Source organism: Hemiscyllium ocellatum, chromosome 23 (genome assembly GCF_020745735.1).
Source record: "Hemiscyllium ocellatum isolate sHemOce1 chromosome 23, sHemOce1.pat.X.cur, whole genome shotgun sequence".
In the NCBI taxonomy this organism is placed as follows: domain Eukaryota; kingdom Metazoa; phylum Chordata; class Chondrichthyes; order Orectolobiformes; family Hemiscylliidae; genus Hemiscyllium; species Hemiscyllium ocellatum.
This window is the reverse complement of record NC_083423.1, coordinates 22,202,298-22,215,564: the sequence shown is the minus strand read 5'-3', so window position 1 is coordinate 22,215,564 and position 13,267 is coordinate 22,202,298. Positions and strand designations below refer to the sequence as shown.

Here is a 13,267-nt window from a genome sequence, read left to right as displayed (position 1 = left end):
GACAGTTTGACATCTCGGAAGATTTACGAATACAATTGTAATCGAATTATCTTAAAGGTGACTTTTAGGTGGCTTGCAGCCAGACATATTGTCCAATCAGCTGCTAGGTGCCGGGGGTGGGAATGAGCTAACAGGAGGATAAAGTTCAAAATTACTTCAAAATAAATCATCCTGTAAAATTATTAAAAGTTGATGGCCACTGACCATTCAGAAACAATCAAAGTACGGATGTTTTCGCTCTCCCTGCATGAAGAACATGATTGGAGTGTTTCATTTCAATGATGGAGTACATTCAACTTTCCTTAACTCAGAGCTTATAAATTCCAATCAGCTGTGCAAGGGCTTCTTCAGAACAGGGGAAGATAAATCTCCCCTCTGAAGTTGTTCATTTTTCCACAACCAGAGATCGCATCAACAAAAGAAATTATGGTCTATGGGTCGTGGGTGTCAACAAACACTGTCTTAATAATTCTGGAATTAGGGGTCTAGTGATGACCATGAATCCATTGCCAATTGTCAGAAAAACTCATCTGGTTCGTTAATGTCCTTTAGGGAAGGAAACTGCTATCCTTACTTGGAGCAAAACCTATGCCCACACCTCCCTTCTCCCCTCCGTCCAAGGCCCCAGTGGATCCTTCCACATCCAACAGGATTTTCCTGCACATCCAAAACCTTCATCTACTGTGTCTGTTGCTCTCAATGTTGTCTCCCCTCCATTGGGGAGACAGGACGTCAACTTGCAGAACATTTCAGAGATTATATCTGGAACACACGCACTAAACAACCTCACCTCCCTGCAGCCTCCTTCTTCAAAGATCACAATTTCCACCCAGAATTGATCGACGATGCTCTCCACCACATCTCCTCCACTTCCCGCTCCTCTGCCCTTGAGCCCCGCCCCTCCAATCGCCACCAACCCCACTGGTCCTCACCTACCACCCCACCAACCTCCATATACATCGTATCATCCGCCGTCATTTCTGCCACCTCCAAACAGACCCTACCACCAGGGATATATTTCCCTCCCCTCCCCTATCAGCATTCCAAAAAGACCATTCCCTCCATGACTCCCTCATCAGGTCCACACCCTCCACCAACCCAACCTCCACTCCAGGCACCTTCCCCTGCAACCGCAAGAAATGCAAAACTTGCGCCCACACCTCCCCCTTTACCTCCTTCCAAGGCCCCAAGGGATTCTTCCATATCTGCCACAAATTCACCTGCATCTCCACACACATCATTTACTGCATCCACTGCACCCGATGTGGCCTCCTCTATATTGGGGAGACAGGCCGCCTACTTGCGGAACGTTTCAGAGAACACCTCTGGGACACCCGGACCAACCAACCCAACCACCCCGTGGCTCAACACTTCAACTCCCCCTCCCACTCCACCAAGGACATGCAGATCCTTGGACTCCTCCATCGCCAGACCATAGTAACACGGCGGCTGGAGGAAGAGTGCCTCATCTTCCGCCTAGGAACCCTCCAACCACAAGGGATGAACTCAGATTTCTCCAGTTTCCTCATTTTCCCTCCCCCCACCTTGTCTCAGTCCCAACACTCAAACTCAGCACCATCTTCCTAATCTGCAATCTTCTTCCTGACCTCTCTTCCTGACCCACCCCCACTCCTGCCTATCACCCTCACCTTTACCTCCTTCCACCTATCGCATTTCCAATGCCCGTCCCCCAAGTCCCTCCTCCCTACCTGTTACCTTAGCCTGCTGGATACACTCTCCTCATTCCTGAAGAAGGGCTCATGCCCGAAACGTCGATTCTCCTGCTCCTTGGATGCTGCCTGACCTGCTGCGCTTTTCCAGCAACACATTTTCAGCTGATGCTTGAAACATCAACTCTCCTGCTCCTCAGGTGCTGACTGACTGTGCTTTTCCAGCACCACACGTTTTGATCCTTAACTTGTCTGTCTTACCTATAATACTCCTAGCATTAAAGTAGAGGTCATCCTACCACAACTTACTCCCTTGAAACTCAACATGACTGAACTCCGTCTACCTTGGCTCCTGTACTATATTATGCAGGGTGCCTGTTGCACTAACGGTCTGTGACCTTCACTGAGCCGAAGTGGTTTGAACTGCTCCCAAATGCATTAGCAGACCCACCCACAGGGTTTTATTTCAAGTTCTGGTTTCGTTGCAGACCGTGTGACTTGTGCTTCTCACTCAGTGTGATCATGGCCGATCAATCACTTAGCTTCACATTTGTGCTTCTTACCAAAGTGCACAAATCTCAATTTAAAATATTTCAATAGTCTCCCAATATCTACAGGCCTTTGAAAGCAGAGTTCTAGATTTCCATAACACTTTAGTTGCAGATATTTCCTGATTTCACTCAAACAAGGCTATTAATTTTAAGTTTCACCCCTTTGCTCTGGATTTATCCACCAGAGAAAATCACTCCACTTTATATTTAGCCTCATGACTCCATTTATTATTTTAAACTAAAAGTCAGTTAAAGCCTCCTATTAATCATCAAAATATGAGAGCAGAGACATTTCTTGGTCTCTGTCTACTTTAATATTAACTGACAGAGCCCCTAGAGGTGACATCACAGTGGTGTGGAGTGGAGAGACAACGACATTGGACTCCTCAGTGATGACTCAAGCCCCATCAGTGTCAAGGCATCAGGTCAAATATGAACATGCAAACCTCTTGCTCATTACTACCTACATTCTCTCTCAACTGATGAATCAGTATTCCATGTTAAACACGACTTGGAAGAAGGACTGAGGTTGGCAAGAGCACAGATGTATTCTGGGTATGGAACGTGGAGCGCTCATCACTGCGAGTCGCTCAGGAGCACGGCTACTGAATAAACTGCCTGAGTCCTGAAGAACATACCACAGAGTTAAAAATCACATAACACCAGGTTATAGTTCAACAGGTTTCATTGGAAGCACACTAGCTTTCGGAGCGACGCTCCTTCATCAGGTTGTTGTGCACCTGATGAAGGAATGTGCTTCCTATTAAACCTGTTGGACTATAACCTGGTGATTTTTAACTTTGTACACCCCAGTCCAACACTGGCATCTCCAAATCATGAATACTACACAGACACAGCCTACAGTAGCGGGTAAAAGAATTAACACAAGGGAAAAATCTAATTATCCTTCATCCTGCCTACTACAGACACATTTGCCCATGACAGTATTTCTAGCCTACTGCATAATCCTGTTGAAGCAACAATCTATTGTCACACTAAGGTCTGCCTTCTCATGGATTGTGAGCCATGACCACCACGCTAAATGGGATAGATTCAGAACAGATGCAGCATCTCAAAACGGGCTATCCATGAGGAATTATCAGCACGCAGGCTAACAGAATGAAAGATCGCCGCACGCTGTGTGAGGGATTAATGCAAATTAGAGCTGGTGGGTGATGGAGTCGGGTACTAACGGAGATGTAAGCGGGAGTGATTTGGGGGAAAGGCAGTGACTCTGGTTTGGAACGATATCTCAAGGGGCGGTCTGAGACATGGTCAAAAGGTTTGTAAGAGGGTGCTGAAATCAATACCCATTCAGTGGCTGCAGCTTCCTTTTTGCATCCGGACTGTTTTAAAGTCTAGTCAAACCAACCCTCCATGTGTATGGAAAAAGGACAAAAAAAATCAGCAGAAATAAATATGGGCCCAGTATAAGCAGAGACAGAAGAAGCTAAAAATGGAATTTAAAAAAATGGCAGAGAAACTTGTTTGTATCTTACTTTTTTGGCTGAGTATGAGTTGTGTCAAGTATTCTAAAGGGTCTCTTGCTGTATGTCCTGGTGAGATTTCTCACTGTAACTTACCATACTTATCATTAACTACTACCCCATCCTTACATCAGTCCTCGCATCTGACCACATGCAGTTCCTGAAATAATGAGCTATTCACTGGATATCTGCCCCCTGCTTCTAGAACAGTCTGTGAACTGGGTACCTGTCACACAGTTATACAGCATGGAAACAGGTCCTACTATGAACATAGACAAATTAGATTAGATTACTTACAGATTAGATTAGATTACTTACAGTGTGGAAACAGGCCCTTCGGCCCAACAAGTCCACACCGACCCGCCGAAGCGCAACCCACCTATTCCCCTACATTTACCCCTTTTACCTAACACTATGGGCAATTTAGCATGGCCAATTTACCTGACCTGCACATCTTTGGACTGTGGGAGGAAATCGGAGCACCCGGAGGAAACCCACGCAGACACGGGGAGAATGTGCAAACTCCACACAGTAAGTCACCTGAGTCGGGAATTGAACCCGGGTCTCTGGCGCTGTGAGGCAGCAGTGCTAACCACGGTGCCACCGTGTCGCCGTACTGTCCAACTAGTCCACACCTACCATTTTCCCAAACTAAACTACTCCCACTTGCCTGCATTTGCCCTGTATCTCTCCAAACATTGCTAATTGTGGGAGTGTTGTGACAGCGAATGCTGTGTCCTCTGTTTTATGGAGACATGGCTCACTCCTGCTACGCACAGCAGCCTCAGGTAAGCCAAAAGGCGGGAACATCTGCCTCCTAATCACCACCTTCTGGTGCTCAGACGTGGGGACCCTGGTGAGTTAGTGCTCCCTGGACATAGATTATCTTCCAGCGAAATGCCATCCCTACTACCTGCCACACGGGTTCACCTCCGCCATCCTGACAACAGTCGACATCCCACCCCCTGTGGAGATGAAGAATGCTCTGGATGAAACTGACCCTGCTACAAATACTCTGGAGATGAAATTCACCAAGGCTTTATTTATCATGACTGATGACCTCAAGAGGATGCTGCCAAAATACTGCCGACACATCTCCTGCCCCACTAGGGGGCCAACCATCCCTGACCACTACTACACAACCATCAAAGATGCATCATACCCCATCTACATTTTGGAAAATCAGATCACAATGCTGTGTTCCTCCTCCCATCTTAGAAATTTAAACAAGAGGACACAGTAGAGGAAGTAGTTCAATGCTGGTCTGTGGCAGTCGAAGAGCTTATTTGGGTCTGCTTGGATTTGGTGCACCGCACCATATTCAGCAGCCAACCTAGATAAGTACGCCACCATGTCATGGACTTCATGAGCAAATGTGTAAACGAAACTATGCCAAAGAAATCAATCCATGTGTTTCCCAATCGGATGAACTGAAATTCATTCCCTGCTGAAGACCAGGTCTGACACGTTCAGGTTGGATGACCTGGACCTATACAGGAAATCCAGATCGGACCTCTGCAAGGCCATTAGTGATGCCACGAGGCAATACTGGATTAAGTTAGAGACTCAAACTAACTGCATGGACACCTGCCGTCTGTGCGAAAGCCTACATGACAAGATTGGCTACAAACGGAAGCCAACAGATTAGCGGTCAAAAATACATCCCTCCCTGATGTACTCAAGTCATTTTACACTGGGTTCAAACAGAAAGTCAGTGACATGGTGTCTCCTGCCCAGTCAGCCCATGATGCATCTGTTCCTTCAGTCCCCGCTGCAGATGTCAGATTGGCCTTGACAGTGATCCTGAGGAAAGTGAATGGCCCAGATGGAGTCCCCGGCTGTGCACTCAGATCCTGCACGGACCAGCTGGCAGGAGTATTCGCTGACATCTTTCACCTGTCCTTGCTAAGACCTGAAGTTCCCACTTACTTTAATAAGAAGACCACCTTCATCCCAGTACCAAAGAAAACACATGCAACGTGCCTCAATGACTAATGCCATGTGGCTGTGACCTTCATAATTATGAAGTGCTTCGAGAAGTTGGTCACAGCCAACTGCAGCCTCCCAGCCTGCCTCAATCCTCTGCAGTTTGCCCACTGGTGTAACAGGTCCACAGTAGATGCCATCACCCTATCCCTACACTCATTCTTGGAACAGTTGGATAACAAGGACACCTATGTCAGGCTCCTAATCATTGACTACAGCTCTGCACTCAACACCATAATCCCTACTAGACTAATCTCTAAACTCTGAAACCTCGGTCTGTGCTCTACCACCTCCACAATAATCCTCAACACTGACAGCCTACAAGGATGTGTACTCAGCCCCCTACTGTTCTCCCTGTACACATGTGATTTTGCAGCCAAATCTCATACGACTGCCATCTGTAAGTTTGTTGACGACACCACTGTTGGAGGCCGAATATCAAACAATGATGAGTCAGAACACAGGAAGGATATAAAGTGCTTGGTATCACGGTGCAATGATAGCAACCTCTCTCAATGTTGGCAAAAAAAAAGTTCTGATCATTGACTTCTGGAAGCATGTCCCTATCTACATCAATGGAGCTGAGCTGGAGATGGTCGAGAACGTCACGTTCCTACGAGCGATGATCATCAACAATCTGGCCTGGACTTTCTATAAGATGCGATGGTCAAGATGGCACAACAATGCTGCGTTTGCCTCAGGCAGCTTGAGAAATTCAGCCTGTCCAGAAGGACCCTCAGCAACTTTTTGAGATGCACTACAGAAAGCATTCTACATGGGTGCACAATGGCCTGGTCCAGCAACTGCTCTGCCCAGGACTGTAAGAAACTGCAGAAAGTTGTGTGTACAGCCTAGGCGAGTACAGAGGGGAACTTCCCATCCATGGACTGCATCCACACGTCATATTGCTGCAGAAAAGCTGCTAACAATGACCCCCCCTGGCCCAGTAATGCTCTCTTCCAATCTCTTCTGTCAACACACACACAAACAGTTTCTTCCTGCTGTTACTACACTGTGGAACGGACCTCTTTTATTTCAAATCTAATGCTAACTTTACTTTTATGCATGTCCTTCTGCAACTGTAACATTGTATGCCTTGTTCTGTCTAAGCACCTTATGATCTGAATGTCCTTGTTTATCATGATCTGCCTGTACCACTCACAGAACATAACTTTTCACTATAGTTAGGTACATGTGACAAAAATAAATCAAATCAAAAATCTTATTCATATTCTTATCCAAATGTCTTTTAAATGCTGTAACACTGCCTGCACTTCCTCTTGAAATTCATTCTACACACTAACCAATTTCTGTTTAAAATAATTGCCCCTCACATCCTTTCTAAAACTTTCTCCTCTCATCTTAAAGATATGCCCCCTAGTTTTGAACTCCCCCACCTTATGGAAATGGCCTTTGCTATTCACCCTATCTCTGCATCTCATGATTTTATAAACCTCTGTAAGGTCTCCCCTCAACCTCCTATAGTCTAATAAAAATAGTCCCAGCCTATTTTTATAGCTCCATCTCTCCATTCCAGGCAACTTCCTGGTAAATCTTCTCTGAACCCTCTCCAGTTCAATAATATCCTTCATGTAGCAGGGCAACCAGAACTGCATACAATACTCCAAAAAAGGCCTCACCAACATCCTGTACATCCTTAACACAATGTCCCAACTCCTGTACTGAAAAGTCTGAGCAAGGAAGGCAAGCATGCTAAATGTCTTTTTAACCAGCCTGACATACACGAAACAAATTTCAAAGAATTATGTACCTGAACCCCTAGGTCTCTCTGACCTACAACACACCCAGAGACCTACCATTAGTTGTGTATGTCCTGTTCTTATTTGTTTTACCAAAATGCAATACCTTACATTCTTCCAAATTAAACTCCATTTGCCACTCCTCAGCCCAGTGACCCAATTAATCATGTGATCTCTTTGTAATATTATGCCACCAATTCTGATGTAACCCACAAACTTACTAACCGGTTGTCCTATATTCTCATCCAAATCATTTGTAGAATTGACAAACAAAAATGGCCGCAGTCCCGATCCCTGTGGCACACTGCTGGTCACAGGCCTCCAGTCTGATAAGCCAGGCCCTTTTATCTCCCACTAGCAGCCTTTCATAGAACATAGAATATAGAACACAGAACATAGAAAAATAAAACGCAGTACAGGCCCTTCGGCCCACGATGTTGCGCCAATCCAAGCCCACCTAACCTACACTAGCCCACTATCCTCCATATGCCTATCCAATGCCCGTTTAAATGCCCATAAAGAGGGAGAGTCCACCACTGCTACTGGTAGGGCATTCCATGAACTCACGACTCGCTGAGTAAAGAAACTACCCCTAACATCTGTCCTATACCTACCACCCCTTAATTTAAAGCTATGCCCCCTCGTAATAGCTGACTCCGTACGTGGAAAAAGGTTCTCATGGTCAACCTTATCTAAACCCCTAATCATCTTGTACACCTCTATCAAGTCACCCCTAAGCCTTCTTTTCTCCAATGAGAACAGCCCCAAGTGCCTCAGCCTTTCCTCATACGATCTTCCTACATACCAGGCAACATCCTGGTAAACCTCCTCTGCACCCGTTCCAGTGCGTCCACATCCTTCCTATAGTATGGCGACCAAAACTGCACACAATACTCCAGATGTGGCCACACCAGAGTCTTATACAACTGCAACATGACCTCAGGACTCCGGAACTCAATTCCTCTACCAATAAAGGCCAGTACGCCATATGCCTTCTTCACAGCATTATTTACCTGGGTGGCAACTTTCAGAGATCCGTGTACATGGACACCAAGATCCCTCTGCTCATCCACACTACCAAGTATCTGACCATTAGCCCAGTACTCCATCTTCTTGTTACTCTTACATTTCATTGCTAAATGCTGGTGTTCCAAGCAATGCAGCTCTGTGCTTCCTAAATGTCCTGCAATCAGAGAGGTGCCCAGACGATCAAGGGGTTGATAATGTTGGATGTCCATGCCCATGGACGGGAGCCGCACGTGGTTACTGGCATGGGTTGTGCCCAGAAATGCCATTTGGTGCTGACTCCCGTGGATGTTCCTGGCAGCTTAGTGACAAGTTGAAGGCTCTGGGTACCTGCTCTGACAGTCTGCCCAGCTGCTGCTGCTCTCTCTGGGCTCCATATCCACCTATGGGACACTCTCCTCCCTACCTTATCATGAACACACACATATACCAACCCTTTCCCAGCTACAACCAGTTCTGGGGAAGGATGACCGGACCCGGAAAGGTGAACTGTGATTTCTCTCCACAGACGCAGCCAGACCTGCGGAGCTTTTCCAGCAATTTCTGATTCTGGAATCATCAGGGCGATTTCAGGTAGTGCAAGGATATTGAGTACATTGTTGGGGAGGGGCGAGGGGGAACTGAAGCTCCCCGCAATTCACCCGGGAGCCGAGCCGAAACCATGCCTTTTTTCATACTTCGCATTGTTAGCTAAGAAATTGATCAGGTTTAGTCATCAATCTTTACACAGGGGTTGCTGGGAGACCGTGCTGACAATAGCCATTTCCCACCCCCTCCCCTCCACCCCTGGGGGACACCATCACTGATCTCTGAGAGCCGGAGGCAAGAGACGCGGGAGTTCAAATCTTTGACCAGGACAAAAGGTGGGTATAGAAACCGCTGCCTCTCAGTGGGCACCTTCCCAAGGGCAGAGACGGAAGCAGTCTCTGGATAATAAACATCCCAGCCCCTTCCAGTTAAGTGCGAGCTCCCTGTGTAAGTGGAGATGGTGAAGGAACTCTTCCATGCTTCAGCTCTTTCACCGTCCTGTCACATTTCCGTGTTCTCTCATTAATCCCACTCCTGAGTAGTACTTGATGCTGTGACTTGTAGAAAGGGCCAGGCAATAAGCCACTCTGTCCTCCTGTGCAAGGTGCTGAGTTGGGGTTGAGGATGGTATCAGATTTCATCCCCTGACCTGTCATTAGCCATTACCTGGACCCAGGGTTCTCTCCAAAAGGGGAAACCCACCGCTGCACATATTAATGCACGTCATATCCTTCCTCCTGTTATTTCCAGTGAACGCTTGTGCTGAGCTAGGACGGACCCTATGGCTGTTTGCTCAAGTTCTGACCAAGGCTCAGTCCTTAGCCTTATTTCCTCACCTTCCCAACAGTGTTTGGTGATGAAAACCTCTCAATAAAACAAAGAACTGTGGATGCTGGAGATCTGAAACTGAAGCAGAAATTGCTCGAGAAACTCAACAGGTCTGGCAGCATCTGTGGAGAGAAAGCAGGGTTAACCAGGGACCCTTCCTCAGAACATTTGTCAGCACATGCATCTCAAATCCCAGAGTGGAGCTGGGAATACTCATAAGGCAGACAAGCAGGAAGCTGGGAGAACACAGGCAGCATCAGGAGATGGAGAAGTCGGCATTTCAGGTGTAACCCTTCTTCAGGACTGGGGGTGGGTGTGGGGGGAGCTGTAGATAAAGGGCGTTCAGAGGGGGCAGGGCAGGGTGGGGCAAAATGCTGAAGGGCTGACGAGGTCACGGCATTGTAGCAGCGAGAAAGGGACTCAGAGTGCACGTCAGAGGGTACCCGTAAGGGGCTCGGATTAATGCCCAAATTAGAAAGCACAACTAAACATTTTCATAATTATTTCTGAGTGTGAACTCAATTCTAATCTCTGTGCTCTGTTTTCAAATTCATGCAGTAAGATAGATCCATTCACCTAGCATGCCGGCTGACCCTTGGGTTGGAACATGGAGGCCTCACAGGCCGAGATTGGCGGTTGCAGCTATGTACAACAGTCCAGGTCCCAAATACATGTTGAGAGGACAAACAGGTCAGTACTGCATGCGTTACTGTGAGATTATTGTGACTGGGACAAAAGCTCAGACCATGACAAATGACTTCCTTCTGCCCAATCAGAATATCATTTCACAATGATTGTATGATGTACAGAAACTCCTCTGCTGTATTCATATTCAGACACTCCATTTCCTACCCCCTCCAGGCTCTGCATACTATCAGAGCTCTCTCCTCAGACCTCGTTCCATGGGCTAGAATTATTCAGGCAGCTGCACAAAGACCTGAGAGTCTCAAGGAGTAAACATGATTCCAATGTGTCTGTGTATTCCAGGTGGGTTCCTTTTCCACCAGATACATCACATGCCACATATGAATGTTTAACCAATCTAACCAAAGAGAATCTGATAATTCACAGAGTAATATTCAAACTGAGCGAAGCTCTGGAAACAAGGAGACATGGCCTGGGGAATTTGCTCTGGGGCCAAAAGAGATACTGTTTTTCCAAGAGAGATAGCAGCTTGTTTGGTGAGAAATGCAACGCTGGATCAATGTGCCTCCTGAGAGAGCCACTGGTGACACAGACATCACGGATGAAGCGAAGACAGAAATTGCTGGAGAAACTTAGCAACATCTGTGGACAGAGAAACAGAGTTAATGTTTCAAGTCTGGTATAACTCTTCTTCAGAACTGAAGGATATACATTCAGAATATTTATAAAAATATACTTTTGACAGAGGTGGAGAAGGGGCAAAGGGAACAGATGGTGTATAGTCCAGTGCATAAGACAAAGGGGTTATTAATGGTGGAAAAAGAGATGTAAGATGGATGTACATTAGGGTGTATGGGTCTTTATTACTAAGAGCACAGTAACCAGCAACACATTTTCAGCTCTGATCTCCAGCATCTGCAGACCTCACTTTTTACTAAGAGCACAGTAAACAAGACACACATGAGAGATGGTCATTGGGTGGGTGTGGTGATGTGTGGAGAATCTAAGACAAATGGAATGTAATGCAATTAGTTTCTGAAGTTCTGGGGTTCAGCACTGTGACCTCAAGGATGTGAAGTCCCCAAGTGGAAAATTCCCTTCACCGTTTTCCTGCCTCTGTCAAAAGTATAAAAAGTAGACATTCTCCAATATCTTTCAATTCTGAAGAAGAGTGATTACAGACTTGAAAATTAAAATATTTCTCTCACATTTCAATGACTCTATGACTGAAACCCAAGACACACCTTTCAAATTAGGCAGTGATTTACCTGCACTTCATTCTATCTAGTCTACAGTATTCACTGCTCACAATGTGGTCTCCTTCAAACGAGAGTCAAAATGCAGACTGAGTGTCTGCTTTGCAGGCCACCTGTGTTCTGCCTGCAAAAATCATGCTGAGTTTTCAATTGCCTGTCATTTCAACACACCATTGCATTTCCTGGCCAATACCTGTCTCTTGCTTGCTAGAGTACTCCAGCGAAGCTCGGGGTAAGCTAGAAGAACAACAGCCCATTTTCTGCTTGGGAATCCTGCAGCCTTCTGGATTCAACATCGAGTTCAATGATTTTAGGGTCTGAGTACCTTCTCCCATGTCCTAACCCCAAAACCCAAGTACCAGGCCTTGCCAGCACATGAGCACACAAACAAACCTATATCAGCCACTAATGGTCCCCATCAACAGCTTAACATTGTCCCAGGCTGACCTTTACCCATTCCTTTGTCTGTCCAACTGTTATTCTCTCTCTCTGGGCTCCATCTGCAGCTCTCATTTTCTCCTTCCCCCTTCCCTCACCCTTTCTCTAACATTTGTATCAATCTATTCCTAGCCACAATCAATCCTGGAGAAGGGTCATTGGACATGAAACATTAACTCTGATTTCTCTCCACAGACGCTGTCAGACCTGCTAAGATTTTCCAGCATTTTCTGTGTTGGTTTCAGATTTCCAGCATCTGTAGCATTTTGCTTATATTAGAGCACAAAGATATCTCCTCACAGAAACCTATTTTCTTCACACTTTTGACGATTATTCTGATAAATATGACTTTGAGCAGCTGACTTCAACGACCATTGGCGAGACTGTCAAGTATCTAGTTTAATTTAGTTCACATAATTTAATCATTATGGTAAACGCAAAATTTCTAAGCAACTATGATCCTCTGTTCAATTGCTTCATAAACGATTGGTAAATTCAACATCATACATCATCTCCAGTTGACTATTGATAGTCAAACTGAAATTATACAAATCCAGCACAGATGTCTTGGTATGCCCCGATGGTGGGCAATGTTCCACTATTTGTTGCAGTTCCAGAAGGCCAACCCCAAATCACTACGCTTCTGGATAAAGAGGGATGAAATGGCCCTCTAGGTTCCCAGTAATTCCTCCAAACTCCATGTTATGGAATCCATAGAATCCCTACAGTATGGAAACAGGCCCTTCGGCCCTGCAAATCCATACCAATCCTCCAAAGAGTATCCCACCCGACCCATTCCCCCATTTACTCATTAACTCCTAACAAATGCACCCAATCCACACATCCCTGAACACTATGTGCAATTTAGCATGGACAATTCCCCTAACCTGTATTGTGAGAGGAAACCGGAGCACCCCAAGGAAACCCATACAGACATGGGGAGAATTAACAAACTCCATGCATACAGTCGCCTGAGGCTGGAATTGAACCTGGGTCCTGGCGCTGTGAGGCAGCAGTGCTAACCACTTCTGAGTCCATGTTTGGATATGGCTGGAGAAACCAGAAACAAGTGCTTAGACAAAATGCTCGGGT

General features: G+C 46.1%; 1 protein-coding gene across 3 annotated transcripts in view; it reads right to left on the bottom strand.

The window, feature by feature from the left end:
* The window catches only part of tymp (thymidine phosphorylase), an 88,078-nt gene that overhangs the window by 59,244 nt on the left and 15,567 nt on the right, over positions 1-13,267 (bottom strand). The window lies entirely within an intron of this gene.